This window comes from Lepus europaeus, chromosome 21 (assembly GCF_033115175.1).
Source record: "Lepus europaeus isolate LE1 chromosome 21, mLepTim1.pri, whole genome shotgun sequence".
NCBI classification, from domain to species: domain Eukaryota; kingdom Metazoa; phylum Chordata; class Mammalia; order Lagomorpha; family Leporidae; genus Lepus; species Lepus europaeus.
The window spans coordinates 23,049,093-23,065,883 of record NC_084847.1 but is presented as its reverse complement, the minus strand read 5'-3'; the positions used below and the strand labels follow the sequence as shown (position 1 = coordinate 23,065,883).

At 49.0% G+C, this 16,791-nt stretch overlaps 1 pseudogene; it reads right to left on the bottom strand.

Moving 5' to 3' along the window:
* Positions 1-8,679: 8,679 nt before the first annotated feature.
* On the bottom strand, positions 8,680-10,143 carry LOC133750456 (potassium voltage-gated channel subfamily D member 3-like; annotated as a pseudogene).
* Between the last annotated feature and the right edge of the window lie 6,648 nt (positions 10,144-16,791).

The following is a 16,791-nucleotide window of genomic DNA, read 5'->3' as shown; positions in this document are numbered from 1 at the left end:
AACCCACCAAGCTACAATGCCAGCCCCACTCACATTCTTCAGATTCAATGATAAATATTCATAAATGATGACGAGGCCTAGACTCCCAGTTGTTCACTGATGAAGCTGTAAGTGTGAGAAGTTGTGAGAACACAGAGGAAGGGACCCTAACTCAACCTAGGGACCTTTAGAAGGGCTTCCTGGGGTCTCTTGAAGGGTGAAAGAATGGGAGAGGTAGAAGGAGGTATTCTGAGCAGCGGGGTGTCTGAAGCAGAGGCACAGAGTGATACATGTGGGGAAATAGGACAGAACTTAGCAGGGCTGACTGTGGTGTTGTGTGTCACACTGTGGGTTGGGTGAAGAGAATTCCTGAAGCCAGATCATAAAGCTTGTAAGACATTTTGAGTTGTCTGGGTTGTGTTCAAAAGCCCATGGAGGGGCCGGTGCTGTGGTGCAGCAGGTAAAGCTGCCGCCTGCAGTGTCAGCACCCTATATGGGTGCCAGTTCAAGTCCTGGCTGCTCCACTTCTGATCTAGCTTTCTGCTACAGCCTGGGAAAGCAGTAGATGATGGCCCAAGTCCTTGGGCCCCTGCACTTGTGTGGGAGACCCGGAAGAAGCTCCTGGCTCTTGGCTTTGGATTGGCTCAGCTCTAGTCATTGCAGCCGATTGGGGAGTGAACCCACGGATGGAAGGCCTCTCTCTCCCTCTCTCCCTGTTTATCTCTATCTTTCTCTGCCTCTTCTCTCTATGTGTAACTCTGACATTCAAATAAATGAATAAATCTTAAAAAAAAACCATGGAGATCTTCAGATAGAAGATATGCTCAAGTTTTCAGACAATAAAAAAAGAAGTAAAAAGGCTTCTCATTTGTTAATGGTTATTTGTTATCTTCTAAACAACTTAAGCTGGGGATTTTTTATTCCTTCTTCCCTTTTAAGATCCTGGCCAGTGTTTCAGGAGCCAGTAGATGTTGTTCAGACAGGCACACCCAAGGAATGTTCCACTTCAGCCCCTTACTGAGGCTCTTGATTACATACCTGCTTGGATTGGGAGTTTAGAGAAGAATCACACTTTGGTTAAACCTCATTATCAGCAAGATTTCAAAGTGGTTATTTGGAGCCTAAATTAGACTTTTAATTTTTTCAAGCCAATATTTTGGTTTTGTTCTCCATTGTTATTTTTAGCTCTATCACCTTGTCTGGAATAGGGCTCAGTTAGAATCTGGTAGCTGAGAGATTATCACTAGAAATGCCATACATCTGTCAATAATACATTTGCCCATCTATGTATCCATCAGTACAATCATTCATCCATTAATATTTATCTATGTATTCACCCACCAATCCTTCCTTCCTTCCCACTTCCTTCATTCTTTCTTTGCTTCCTTCATTCCTTCTATCTACCCATCAGTACTTCTCTCCCTCCTTCCTTCTTTCCCTTATTCCAACCACTGGTCCTCCTTTCCATATAATAGATATATTTGAGTGCCTACTATGTATCACACAATGTGTAGAAACTTTCTTAGAAACATTAACGAAATACAAACCCACTTTGGTTTTCAAGACATGGAGAGAGACATCAACAATAGCAACAAAGAATACTAACTGTAAAAATAGATATGTACTAAGTTGGTAAAGAGAATAGGGTCAATTCTATTGAGAATCTAAGGCTAGAATCAGGAAAAAAAGCACAAGATTTTTTGGTTGTATCAGGAAGAAACACTAAGGGCAGATGAATGGCAGAGGAAAGGGAGAAGACACTTTGCATGAAGGAAAATGCAAAGTTAAAGGCAGACAACCACAAAACACGATGCATTAAGTAAGTTACAATCAGTTTATAATGGTAAGGATATTCAGTGTATGTGGGGAAGTAACTTGGGGGAATGAAGTTAAGACAGAGCAGGAACTACACAGCTAAGTATTCTATCAGCTATACTAAAGGGTGCACTCATCACCCTGAGTGTATGTGGAATGGAGGTTTGAAGATAAACAGATGAGACTTTGCAGGAATCAAGGCAAGAAATAGTTCAAAGAAAACAGCAGTTGGAGAGGAGACTGGACAGAAAGGAAAGCATCATCAATGGAACACGTGGCTGCTGAAACTTCAATACAAAAATTGCAGATAAAGCCCACCAGTGGTGTTTACCTGAGCTGATAGGAAACTGGCCACCTAGCTCTTGTGTATCTGCTGTCCCAAACTCACAGTTGGTCAGCCCATTCACTTGGGTATTTCTTACTGAATTCAGTGAGCTCTCAAGCAAGGATTTGAATATCCAGCATGTTGCAGGTGAACAGAATTCAGCCTGAATCTACCTAATACAGACATGGATGAAAACTGAAAAATTCTAGTAAATTATTGAGAAGTTTAGAAATGTGTAGTGTGTGTGTTTGGAAAAGGCACACCAGAGAACAAGTATTTTGGGGCCGATGCTGTGGCACCATGGGTTAATGCCCTGGCCTGAAGCGCCGGCATCCCATATGGGCGCTGGTTCAAGACCCAGCTGCTCCACTTCTGATCCAGCTCTCTGCTATGGCCGAGAAAAGCAGTAGAAGATGGCTCAAGTCTTTGGGCTCCTGCACCCACATGAGAGACCTTGACGAAGCTCCTGGCTCCTGGCTTTGGATCGGCAGAGCTCTGGCCATTGCAGCCAATTAGGGAGTGAATCATCAGATGGAAGACCTCTCTCTCTGTGGTGTAACTCTTTCAAATAAAAATAAATCTTTGATCAGACCAAGTGTTTTGATTTTGACTTAGAGCTGTGGCCCTGTGGAAAGCCACTAATAGGTTATGTTCCAGGAACTGAATGTCACATTCTTTCCACCAGGAAGCTACCACATGCTATCAAGCATCTGTCCACCTGCCCTGGGATGGGCACAGGTGGAGAGAGAGGCTCTGCTCCTCTCCCTGGCCAGGAAGATCTCCCAGCCAGGATGGAACAGGGACCAGGGCTCTGTAGCAGGTGAGGGAGACTGAGGGGCTCCTCCTCTTCTGCCTTCTGTTTACATCATGGTGAGGCAGAATAATTGCTGCTCCTTGGGAAGAACTCTATGTTTACTGGTGTGTTTCAAGAAGTAAACCCAAATAAAAGCACAGAGAGCTGGGTAGGGATTAAAAGCACTGAGAATGACTTTGAGAGATTCCCGAAGAAAGTTGTAAAGTGGGTGCCATTCTCAACATCTCCCTCCAGGAGTTGCAGCTGTTTGAACTGCTGGATGGGAAGATACAGCCAATGTGAGTGTCCTGGTGTGAAGCCCCCAGAAAGCTCACATTCCCGCATCCACACACAAACATACTGTGTGAGTTCATCTTCCCTCCCTCCACAGCCCAGAAGCCCTGTCCACCCCTGTCAGATGGTTAGCGTGGCACCTCTGTCCCACTCATGGCAGTGATCACAAGTCTGGTCCCATGCACCAGAGCAAAAGCTCCCCAAGCTCAGAGAGTACTTTCTTCAGCCCTGTATTCCCAATGCCCAGTGGGGACTCAGTAGCTATCTGCTGAATGAGGGGGAATGTCATGTGGAAGGGGCAGCATGGCCAAGTAGCCAAAAGCAGTGACGAAGATAGGTGCAAAGATCCTCTGCAAGAAAGCCCCTGTGGGGCCAGTGCTGTGGCATAGTAGGCTAAGCCTCCACCTGTGGTGCCAACATCCCATGTGGGGGCTGGTTCGAGTCCCAGCTGCTCCACTTCCAATCCAGCTCTCTGCTAAGGTCTGGGAAAGCAGTGGAAGATAGCCTAAGTGTTTGGGCCCCTGCACCCATGTGGGAGACCCAGAAGAAGCTCCTGGCTTCAGATTGGCCCAGCTCCAGCTGTTGCAGCCATTTGGAGAGTGAACCAGTGGATGAAAGACCTCTCTGACTCTTCCTCTTTCTCTCTCTAACTCTGCCTCTCAAATAAATAAATAATCTTAAAAAAAAGGAAAGGAGAGGAGAGGGAAAAGGGGAGGGGAGGGGAGGGGGAAAGGGGAGAAAAAAAAAGCCCCCAGCCTGCTACAGCTGAAGTCAGAACTACTGCATGACCTGCTTGGCCTCCTTACTTCTGCCCTGCCCACAAATGCCCTCCGACATGACAGTGTGGCTATATGAAGCTGGGGAAGCCAGGGGGCCACCCAAGCTGTGTGACTGAGTGAATGTTTACTGAGGCCCACCACAGCCCAGCCCTGGGATAGGCACAAATCATGCAATGATCTCTGGATTGGAGATCTGCCCTCAGAGGGCTCATGACCTGCAGGAGAGATGCACAGGCAGCTCAGGTTAACAAGATGTGGCAACGGCAAGAAAGAGGAGTGCAAGGGCTGTGATGGGAGGCAGGAGGGGGTACCCAGCTCTTGGGCAAGATAATGTGAGGCAGGAGGTGTTCTCAGAAACAGTGGGAAGCATGCTCCAGTTCAAAAGAGAGAACTGAGCAGGTGCCTTATGTTGGACTGATGTGTGATCACAGTGTCTGGTCCCACATAGCCTCCCATGCTGCCAGGAACATAGTAGGCACTCAGTAAACGTTGAACAAATGAAGGAACACAGGTCTCCATCCTGTCTCAGGAATTTTGCACCAGAGAACCATCTGTAAGGAAATGTCCACAAAGAAAACACTTGGAGGTTATTTGTTCCCAGTTAAGTATCCCATGATCAGAGTCCCCTGGGCAGGAGACCCACCACACAGGAGGAACTGCTGGCCAGTATCTAGGACAAGACACTTGGGTGTTGGGAGGGGAGCTTATGGGCCCTGGAGGCAGTTGATGAAGGCAGAGACTTTGGGAACTGAAGGGTTAACAACAATCAGGCCAGGATCTGCTCCACTTACTGGCCCTGGGGGGAGTCCCAATGTCCCATTCTGTAGTTGCCTATATTGATCTCCCAGGCCAGGCTCTAGGCCTCCTGGAACCTCAGGCAGGCCCTCCCAGGATCATATTTTAAAGGGAAATTCGAATCACCTAGGGGATGCTTCATGCTTGGAAGAAGGAAAAATAGATTCCGTTTTTGTTGAAAGTGATTTTGGGGCACTGTCAAACTCTCTCATCTCAGAGCATGAGGTGACTGTTAGGCTGCTGGTATCAACTCCATCACTGAGCCAATGGGGCAGCAACCAGCACTGCTCTGTGACTTCCCCAAGCCCAGGGGATCCAGAGGCATCTGCATTGCAACTTGTGCTCCTTGGCCACAGTCTCCTAAGGCTTTCCTCACTCATGCTACCCACGCCCCCACAGGAGCTTCCTCCCCAGACAACTTACGCAGTCCAGGCCCACTGTGATGCCACGGAAAACCACACAGGAAAATCTGCTTTGAGTCGTTTACATCATAGAATACATCCCCAAACCTGACCCATTGGTGTTATTTAATACTGGAAGTTTCTGTGTTAGCCCTTCCCGCTGTTAACTGAGATAACTGCAAATTTATTTTATTTATAGCATCAATAACAAGCACAGAAATTAATCTTGAATGGTGCAGTTGGGAACACAATTGTAAACAGGGCACCCAGGGAATCCTGGGTGGGAATCACAGGGTCACTAGTGTTGGAGAACATGCAGGAAAGCCACCATCCAGCCCTGATAGGGGTAGGGCTGCTATTGCTCTTTTGTGCTTAAGGTGTTTTGAGATATTAAATAAACAGTAATAACTGGCTCTGGGAGATCCCTCACTGGAAGATAATTGAGTAACTCATCAGCAAGGTGCCAGGAAAGCAGGAATGGCAACCAGAGCTGGGAAGAGCAAATGCCTTCATGGGGCACATCGACTCTTGGCCTGCCAGCCAGTCTCACTCTGCAATGAGCCAAGGATGACCTCTCTGTGCACTAGAAATTGGAATTCAGGGAAAGAGCAGGGCAGGGAGGGTCTGCGAAGAGGAACAGGTGGGGGTCTGTGGGGAGCTGCTGGAGGCAGCTGGACCATCTCTCAAATGCCAGTGTAACAGTACAAAAAAAAAGAAGGGCTTTCTGCAATGGTAGAGCAAGTCTCCAACCAGTCAGAGGAGAGGGAAAAGTTTGCAGGGTTAGGCCTGCAAGACCTCCAATAGAGGTAAGAAGATTCCCACAGTCCTGCAGGTTATGCCTGGTGGTGGATCAGACAGCAAGTAGAAGCCACTCACTTCTCTCTGAGGGGCCTGAGCAAGGGCAGAACACAAGGGTCAAGGGGGCCGAGGGGGCCGAGGGGGCTGCAGGGGCTGCAGGTTCAAGTCCTGGATCCAGCCCCAAGAGAGGGCATGTCTAGAGGGGACCGAAAACAGCATCAGGCTGAGCAAATGGAGAAGGTGCCCCATTTACACTGACCCTTCCATTAAAAAGCATTTTGCCAAGCACCTGCTATGTATAGCCAAGCAACGAGCCTAGTAATGGTGCCAACTGCCAACTCAGGTCAGAGTCAAAGCAGCCTGATCCAGTGCAGAGCTGCCCCACTGGGGTGGAAGGGAAGAGAAAGGCTGCCTTCCTATTACTCCTCTGAGCTGAGGGAAGACACTGCTCAAAGGTTCCTTTCTTGTCCATTTGGCCATGTTACCAGAAGCCTTCTGATGTGTGGGGAAGGGGAAGCAAGCTCGTTTCTGACCCAGTGTGGAGGGAGGGGCTCATGGTCTGGGGAAGCATGGCCCTCCCCAGCGCAAGGCACCCTGCACTCCTTGCTGCCCTCAGTCTGTCCCCATCTCCAAGAAAGAAAGTTTGAGGTCAAGACCGACCGCCCCTTGGTGTCAGACTTGATTCCTCAGCGATGCCAAAGGAAGGCAGCAGCTTCGTCAGTGGCAGTAAAACACGGATTCCAGCTATGAGCAACCACTCATTTCTAAGGCAGTATCTCCAGCTGCCACAAGGGAGTGTTTTGTTCACAGCACTCTGTGTGCCTAGCACAGCACCCAGCAGGCCGTACTCACTGACCTGATGCTGTCTTGACTCAAAAAATGACCAGAACAGAACATCACACCCAGAGGCCATAATAAAGAAAAGTCACAGCCCTGAAGGTCTGACTTCTGTCTAGGCTTCCTGAAGACATGGGACCAAGTCGGCTGTCAGAATGAAAGCAGCAAGGGCACTGGAGGCAGCCAGACTGGTATCTGAAAATCAGCCATGCCTCTTATCAGCTATGTGATGATGGGAAATGTACTTACCCTCTCTGAGCCTCGCTTCTGCGTGTTTAAAGGGTATAGACTTCTTCTTACCTCACAGGGCTGTTCTGAGAAGACTTAAAGATATAATATATGCAAAGTGCTTAGCACACTGCTGACACATAGTAGACACCCATATGCTGTTATACTAATAAAAAGTAATGAGCAGGTGGCCAGCGAGGTTTCCATTGATCGCCCGAGATGATCCCAGTTTAACTCTGATAGCCATCAACATGCCCTGTTTTTCTCCCCACAGCAGGCCAGAGGCGTCCCTCTGCTGTCTTGTGTCCCTTCCAGGGGTGCCTGAAGGCACCAGGGAGTCAGAATCATGGTCCTCCCCACTCTGGGTGAGCAGCTACTGGAAGTGTTGGAGTGGGAGGGAGGGGCAGGATGTGTGCTGTCAGATAGATGAGAGGTAAAGGGAGCAAGCGTGGCCTTCAGAAATGATGTGGACACCACTGTCCTCCCCCCTCCCCGTGTGGCAGAATGACAAATGTCATCATTTTAAAAGGTCCTGTCACCTACCCAGTCACTCTCAATAAGTGCACGCAGCACCATGGAAAAACCGACACCATCACCACAGGGCTTCAGCCAGGGAAAAATCGAATCACTAGGATACCATCAACTGAATTGTCAAAGACCAAATAAAAAGCTTCATGAATTCCCCATTAGCAATATAATGCTTCCTGGTCTAAGCAAACACAGGCCCAGTTTGTGAATTGTGGAGGGTGTCACTTCTGTCACAGTGGCGTGTAGTGGCGCCCAGTGGTGGAAGCAGCAACCCCGAGGAAATCTGTCCCCATAAAGCTGCTTTGATGGGCTCTGATCCTGTTACGGTGAAGATTGTCATCTCCCCCCCTGAGACCACTGCCTCACATTGGGGGCCATGCATACAGGTCTGGGACCTCCGCCAGAGAGGGGGCCTGGAAGCGAGGGACCTGGCCAAGTCCCCCACCACTCCTCTGAGCACCTATCTCCCGCTTAGATGCAGTTGCCGCTCCTGTGTCTGACCGCACTCAGACCTCACAGTCACCCAGGCCGGCCAGGTCACTCAATCACTGACTCAGGCTGAGAGAGACAGCCTGCTCCTCCTGCAGTGAGAAAAAAACCAACAAGGCACCTTGCTCTGCAGAAAGTCCAGTTCCAGAGTCACTTAGAGAAAGCCTGCTCAGAGCCACAGAACCCTGGAGCCTCTGCCAGCAAGGCAGAGGAGAAAAGTCAGGCCAAAGAGGCAACAGCCTTGGGTGCACTACGGAGAAGAATTACGAAGAAGGCGTCCCCTGCCAGTGGAAACCTGCACACTCCTCACAGCACTCTCCTTTCTCCCCACAGCCCTCTTCCTCCCTGTGGCTACCAGGATACACACAGCTGCAGGTTCCAGTGTAGCCACCTGCCCTGGTACTTCACAGCCCCAGGCAGAGAGCAGCTGGAAGAAGGAGCAGTCACAGTTGTTCTACAAAACACAAGACCCTGCCCAAAGAGAAACACTCGATTCAAAGCCACAGGCCACGGACCCATCACTCCTGGGCTTTCTCCTTTTACGGCAACCTGCCTGGCACCCCCCCCCCCATCCAGGGCTCACCTGCAACCTCCTAGGTACACCGCACAGGTGCTGACTTACCCCAGGGTGGTAATGGTGACGATGGTGTACCAAAAGGGGCCAGGATGCCGTGAACTTGATGGCAGAGGAGCCCTTCTCAGTGTAAAACATCACAGTGGCAAAGATGATGATGGCCATTGTGAGGGAGAAGAGGAGGAAGCTGAGCTCTGAGGTGCAGCTCTTGAGCATGTAGCCCAGGATGTGCAGACCCTGCTAGTGGTGGGAGAACTTGAAAATGTGGAAAATGCGCAGCATGATGAACACTCCGGACACACCCTCATTGTTGGTCATGACCAGGCCAATGTAACAGGGCATGCTGGCCACCACATCTATGATGCCCACGATGCTGCAATGAAGCAGTAGCGGCTTGGCGTGGTGAAGAGCTGCAGCAGGTACTCAGCAGTGAAGATCATGATGCAGGCCATGTCCAGGCAGAAGGCCACCGAGTAGGCCGGCGCCGCGGCTCACTAGGCTAATCCTCCGCCTTGCGGCGCCGGCACACCGGGTTCTAGTCCCGGTCGGGGCACCGATCCTGTCCCGGTTGCCCCTCTTCCAGGCCAGCTCTCTGCTGTGGCCAGGGAGTGCAGTGGAGGATGGCCCAAGTTCTTGGGCCCTGCACCCCAAGGGAGACCAGGAGAAGCACCTGGCTCCTGCCATCGGATCAGCGTGGTGCACCGGCCGCAGCGCGCTACCACGGCGGCCATTGGAGGGTGAACCAACGGCAAAAAGGAAGACCTTTCTCTCTGTCTCTCTCTCACTGTCCACTCTGTCAAAAAAAAAAAAAAAAGAAAGAAAAGAAAAGAAAAGAAGGCCACCGAGTAATGCTCACCACATAGCAGCTCCTTGCTCCTGGGCACCATCTCCACCACATTGGTGATAACTGAGACAGCGATGAAGAAGCTCATGATGTAGAAGACGACCAGGGCCAGGGTGCTGGTGTGGGGGTTCTCAAAGGTGCGCCACATGGTCTGGCAGAAGCTGAATGAGGGCATGGACTCCTGGTTGTTCTCCGAGTCATTGTCATCCATGAGGCACTCAGTGTTCTCCCTCTTGTGGTCCTTGTACTCCTCATAGTAGCAGTCACCAATGATCTCAGGCAGGATGCCATAGAAGGCCCGCTCATCGTTGTAGGCCAAGATGTACTCGTAGCATGGGTAGTGTAGCTTGCTCATGTGGTAGAAGTTGAGTACACAGCGGAAGACCTTGGGGTCACGGTCAAAGAAGTACTCCTTGGTGTCTTCATTGAAGAAGAACTCCTTCGTGCTGCCCAGCAGCATGTCCAGGTAGTGCTCCAGCATGGTCCTCCACATCTGGAAGCAGTGCCCATTCACGTTCAGCATGATCAGCTCATCCTGCTGCTTGCTCTTGTTGTCCGGGGCCAGTGGCATGGGGCAGTTGGCCACCAGCATCCACCCAATGGCCACCTCCCAGGTGAAGGGCAGCCATGCTGACTCCCGCACTCTGGCTGCTGGCAGCTGCATGGATACTCGGCACACCAGCTTGGAGTCAGTCCAGCAACCCCTGGTTGGTGGGAGGAGAGAGCAGAGAAAGGGGTCAGTTCTGCTGTCATGGCCACCAGGACTCGCCCTGCATTGCCCTGCAAAATGGGACAGAGCAGGCCAGGCTCAAGTGCCAAGTTCCTGAGGCCAGTGCAGCAGCAGCACGCACAATCACCACCACTACCACCACTGTGGGGAGGACGCCAGGTTCATCTGCATCCTGACCTGCATGGGGAGGGTGCCCAGCATGTGGCAAGGGGGCAGAGCTGCCAGATGTTGCCCACAGCCTGACAAATTGCCAAGTTCCGAGGGGGCTCAGGAGCATGAGCAGGGAAAGCTGCTTTTGCAGGAAGACCTGGAAGAGGCAGGTAATCATCAGCTTTGAAAGGTTATGGCATTATTATGGATTTAAATTGGGAGAGACTCTCCTTCCTGCCTTCCCCAGGCAGCCAGGAGCAAGGGCTCAGGAGGCTTTGCATTCCAGTTCCCAATCAATCCTGAACTTGTGAAAACAAGTCACTGTCACCCTCTGGGATTTGAGTCCTCATCTGTAAAACGAGGGAACTGGACAAGAAAGTGGCAAGGAACCCTCTGGTTCAAATAATCCCTGATTCTGCTGGATCCAGGACATCAACGCTATAGCTCAGGTCTCACGGAGCCCTCATCTTGATAGTTGCCCATGCAAGGTGGGGAGTATCTGGGCTGGTTGCCGTGGTGATGGAGTTGGCCTGTGCCTCTTAGCAAAGGGAATTCTGGGCATTGTGGAACTGGGCATGTTACTGCATCACTTGAAACCCAGGGCAATCCAAGTCCTTGTCCAACCCACAGAACCCTGATCACCCTCCTGGGGGGTAGAGGGGACCAGGCTCCTAGATGCTGGGCCCTGGACCTCTGCCCTTTACAACCCTGTGGTATCCCAGAATGGGGCCCAGAGTCGCACACCTTGAAGGGGTCAGGTGGCCCAGAGCAAGAGACTGCTGACTCAGCAGACACCCTGTGCCCTGACTGGAGGATGCCCTTCCCAGGCCATTCTTGGGGGCTGCTCTACCCTGAGTCCCGTCTCAACGCCATGACCTACCCCTCACAAGCTGAGCCCCAGCCCCTTCCCTGTGCCACCAATCTCCTCCGCTTGAAGGGCCTGAGTGTTTAACACACAACTGTCAGAGGGATACTTGAGAGCACAAGGAGAACAAAAAAAGGAATCTATTCCTTATCGTGAAGTTCTCTGGTCCCAAGGCCAAAGTGTTGCCTCACATGTTAATCCAGCACAATCTCTCTAAAGAAGGCCAGGCAAGCACCAGGCTGTCTCCAGAGGGTCAGAACCTGTCCCCCTTGTAAAAGGTGCCCAAAATGGGGCAACTGCCCCATCAAGATTCTGTGTGTGTAGGTGTATCAGAGAGCACCTGGAGTTTGAACAGGACACCATGCCAGTCTACACTGGCCGTGCCCACCACTCAACCATGCAGGCCTGACCCGGTTCAAGTAGGGCTTCTCCATGGCTCCTGTCACAGTACTCAGCCTTGACAGGCACCGACACCTCCCAGAGCTGGCCTGACTGTGAATTCCTACAACAAGCACAATAGTGCAGCCCCATTGCCAGCCAATGGCACTGCACATGCCTCAGATGCCAAGGTTTTACTAGGACGTGGACACCTTACAAATGAAAAATCAGAAGCTATTTTTGTTTTTGGCAGAAGAGTCTGACAGTGGGAAAGAGGAGGGGGAAGGGGAGCCGAGGAAGAGACCTTCCAAACAAGTGAGCTCCGAAATGACAAAGGCAAACAGTACTGCAAATGGGAAGTACATCTTCCTCTACTGCAGGGAGTCAACTATTTTTTTTAACTTTTATTTAATAAATATAAATTTCCAAAGTACAGCTTTTGGATTATAGTGGCTTCCCCCCACCCATGACTTCCCTCCCACCCGCAACCCTTGCCTTTCCCACTCCCTCTCCCATTCCATTCACATCAAGATTCATTTTCAATTCTCTTTATATACATGAGATCAATTTAGTATATATTAAGTAAAGATCGCAACAGTTTGCACCCACACAGAACACAAAGTATAAAGTACTGTTCGAGTACTAGTTATAACATTAATTCACATTGTACAACACATTAAGGACAGAGATCCTACATGGGGAGTAAGTGCACAGTGACTCCTGTTGTTGACTTAACAAATTGGCACTCTTGTTTATGGTGTCAGTAATCACCCTAGGCTCTTGTCATGAGTTGCCAAGGCTATGGAAGCCTTTTGAGTTTGCCAACTCCAATCTTATTTAGACAAGGCCATAGTCAAAGTGGAAGTTCTCTCCTCCCTTCAGAGAAAGGTACCTCCTTCTTTGATAGTCCATTCTTTTCACTGGGATCTCACTCGCAGAGATCTTTCATTTAGGTCTTTTTTTTTTCCAGAGTGTCTTGGCTTTCAATGCCTAAAATACATGCATGGGCTCTTCAGCCAGATCTGAATGCCTTAAGGGCTGATTCTCGGCCAGAGTGCTATTTAGGACATCTGCCACTCTATGAATCTGCTGCATATCCCGCTTCCCACGTTGGAGATCGTTCTCTCCTTTTTTTTTTTTTAAAGGGGGGGGGTCAACTATTGAAGAGCTTCTGTTTTGGGAGAAGAGGACCAAAAAGTGATCAGACAGCCCATTCTGGGGTCAGACACCTAATCTGAGCATTGATGCAAGCCAGAAAAAGTGTCACACACAGCAAAAGTGTCACGTCACCAAGTTCTTCCCTTCAATGACCTCAGGGGAGAGCATCTGGAAACTGACTTTCCACAATCTCACATTGCATGACATCCCTTATCCCAGAAAGGGGCTGGTCTGGGGGCAGTGGAGGGTTCCCATGGCCCTGGGGGTTTCTTTTGTGTCCACAGGATTTGGGTAGGCAGGCATAAAACTGGCATCATGAAGCAAGCTATGGATCATTGGGCCACAGGCCAGGACACACACACGCATGCACACACACACACACACACACGCTTTCCCAAACTCCTTTCCTACAGCCTCCTTAACAGCAAATGGGTACACGCTGCTAACCTTCTTCTGAGGGTCCCATGTGAATTTATATCTTGTTGCATTCAAACAGTGACAAGGAAAAAGAGAGACATCAACTCCCCTCCAAACACCGGGATGTCCACATGGGGAGATGTACACACACTTTGTATGGAATTCACACACCCAGCAGCCTTTCTATAGACATCAAACATCCAGGCTCCCTTGAAGTAAAGATCAAGAAGGCATAAATTAAACCATCATGTATATTCAAGCAAAACAAAGCCGTGCAAGCTTGGGCTTAGCAACATCACATCGTGCCTAAGACCCTGAGAAAGTTCATGTTGTGCTCTCTTAGGAAAGGCGCAGCACCATCCCTCTGCTCTACGATCCTGGGGGCTGCAACCTCAGCCTGCTGCAGCCTTATCATCAGGGGCTGCCGGGAAGAAAGACTGAGCACCATGGACTTGCCTCCAATGTCCACACTAAGCGCAGGAATTTAGCTGATCCCAGGTAACTTCTCTGTCCAAACCTTTCTGCCCACCACCCAAGTGTAAGCACCTTGCAAAGTTGTCTTTGAACCCTCTCCCTGAGGGCTGCCTTTCCCCAGGCCACTCTCTTGAGGAGGCGGTGGGGACGTGGCACCAGCGAGGCAGAGAGCTGAGTCCGACAGAGGCAGTGGGGCTGCGCCCTCTGCTCCCTGCTGCCCAGTGGCTCCAGGCCCCACCAGAGAGCACTGAGCTGCCAGGCAGTGGAGGAAGCCAGGAGGAGCACCCGCTGGAGGGTGCCCAGGGTGAGGGCCTGCAAGGGGGAGTGACTGGGCATGTGTGTGTGTGCATGCACACGCGAGGATGTGAGGGCATGAGGGCATTTATATATGTGTGTGTATGTGTGTGTGTGTAGAGGGGTACACACGTGAGCAGGGGCCAGGGAGATGAGGCCAAGCCCAGTGCATCTCCCCAGTGAGTGGAGAAATCCTAGGTTGTGACTGGAGGTGGCAGAGTGTGCCTATGTGGGTGTGAGCACCTGTATGGGTGAGGGTGGGCACAGGGGTGAGCATGGCAAGGTGCGCTCGGCTGGGGGCAGGGCAAGCAGCGGGGAGGGTGGTGTGCCCTTGAGTTCAGGGACATGTGTGGCTGGGGACCCTGGGAGAGGTGGCAGGGAGCATTGGCAAGTGTGCTGGTAGGCTGTGTGTGCACCTAGCTGGGTGTCTTTCACATCCTCTGTCCACGTAGCAGCAACACCCTTGAGTCCTTGGATAAGGAAAATGCGGTATATATATAACAATGAAACATGCATGAATGGAAGGGGAAAGGGAGCGGGAAAGGGGAGGGTTGCGGGCGGGAGGGAAGTTATGGGAGGGGGGAAGCCATTGTAACCCATAAGCTATACTTTGGAAATTTATATTCATTAAATAAAAGTTTAATAAAAAAATAAATAAAATTTATCAAGTGCATCAAAATGGATGCAAGTGGAGGACATCTTGTTCCAGAAATCAGCCAGACAAATGCAAATACCACATGTATTACCTTATATATGGAAGCTTACTTTTTAAAAAAATTATCAAAACACCAAAACAAGAAAATAAATGCCAGTGTGTGTCCCTATTGTGGCATATATACTCCTATAAAACTTAGTTTGATGACCTTGACAGACCAATGGTTAAGAACATAACACTGGTTCTGGAATTGTGGCACAGTAGGTTAAACTTCCACCTGTGGTGCCACATCCCATTTAGGTACCAGTTCAAGTCCAGCTGCCCCACTTCAGATCCAGGTCCCTGCTGATGGTCTGGGAAAACAGTGGACGATGAAGAAAAAATATATATGCATATATATATATATTTTTTTTTAAAAGAACATTGTACTGCTTATGTGGAACTGTGGCCTTCCCACCTTCCCACCTTCCCACCTTTTACCTGATAAATACTATGGTTAGTGGTGAAGTAAGCCTGTGAATATAACGTGGACTAAAATTATGTCTTGCACAAGTTGATGAAAGGGAGAGAAACCAAGGAGAGAGGTGAATGGGGAAGAAGAGATAGATGGAGAGATCTTCAGTCTGCTGGTTCACTCCCCAAATGAGCATGACAACTTGGGCTGGGCCAGGGAGAAGCCAGGAGCCAGGATCTTCTTCTGGGTGTCTCACATGGGTGCAGAGAACCAAGCATTTGGGCCATTCTCTGTTGCTTTCCCAAGCACATTAGCAGGGAGCTGGATCAAAAGTGGAGTAGATGAAATTTGAACTGGCTCCCGTTTGGGATGCCACAGCATGGGGCCACCTGTTCTTACTTCTTAAACTTCATATTAGCCCTATTACTGTAATATAAATTTAAAATATATTATCTAAAAATTGAAGGAAGGAACACAGGAAGGAAGCAAACAAGGAAAGAAAGAAGAAAGGAAGGAAGGAAGGGAAACACTGGGAGAGACAGTGTTGGAAGGAGAGCAGATAAAAGGGAATATGGTTTCATTCTTAGAATCATGCTATAAACTATATTGAAGAATTTGTTTAACCCTAAAAATATACACATATCCACCAGAGACAATATCAGTGGTTAATGGAAACTTACAGAAAAAATAAGCAAGCACACTACAGAGAAAATGAAAGATACAACATACACATTAGTAAAATTGTGTCCTTGGAAAATTCTGACTTTTATAAAAATCTAAGTATGAAAATATTTCTGTAGAAATTATCTAAAAAGTAAGAGTAAGATATATAAGTCTGAATATATGTTACTGAAAAATACCCTAAATAACACATCATTTAATGTAACACTTAAGGAAGAATGCACCTTCCTAATACATTTATTTTTTTAAATTTTTGTCTATTATATTATATTTAGATGCTGTGCTAGGTTTTTATTTTCAATTTGACAGATAGAGTCAGACAGTGAGAGAGAGACAGAGAGACAGAGAGACAGGTCTTCCTTCCACTGGTTCACCCCCAATATGGCTGCCACGGCTGGCCTGCGCCGATCCAAAGCCAGGAGCCAGGTGCTTCTTCCTGGTCTCCCATGCAGGTGCAGGGCCCCAAGCACCTGAGCCATCCTCCACTGCCCTCCCAGGCCACAGCAGAGAGCTGGACTGGAAGAGGAGCAGCCGGGACTAGAACCTGGCACCCATATGGATGCGAGCGCCGCAGGCGGAGGATTAGCCTAGTGAGCCGCGGCGCTGGCCTCTTCTCTCACTTTAAAGGAACAGTGTTTTTTTTCTTTATACTATTTATTGAACAATTTTACTTATTGTATGGTTAATCATATGAGTATATAGTTAACTGAAAATAGATAATTATAAGAATTAAGAGTGGGAACAAGACAGGGAAGAAGAAGAAGGGTGGGAGTATAGGCTGGAGGGACAGTTGCATGGGAAGAAGTATCAGTATGTTTTGAATCTGTATATAAGAAATACATGAAATTAGCATACATGACATAAAATTTTAAAAAGTAGATAATCCTCTAACCAGACTAACACAACAAAAGAGAAAAAAACTCCAGTAAGTATAATTACCCATGAAAAAGCAGACATTATAACCAATGTCAATGAAACAGAAGAAATTGCTGTTTGGTACTATATGCTAATAAACTGGAAAAACAGGAAGAAATGGAGAAATTTCAGGATAAAAAT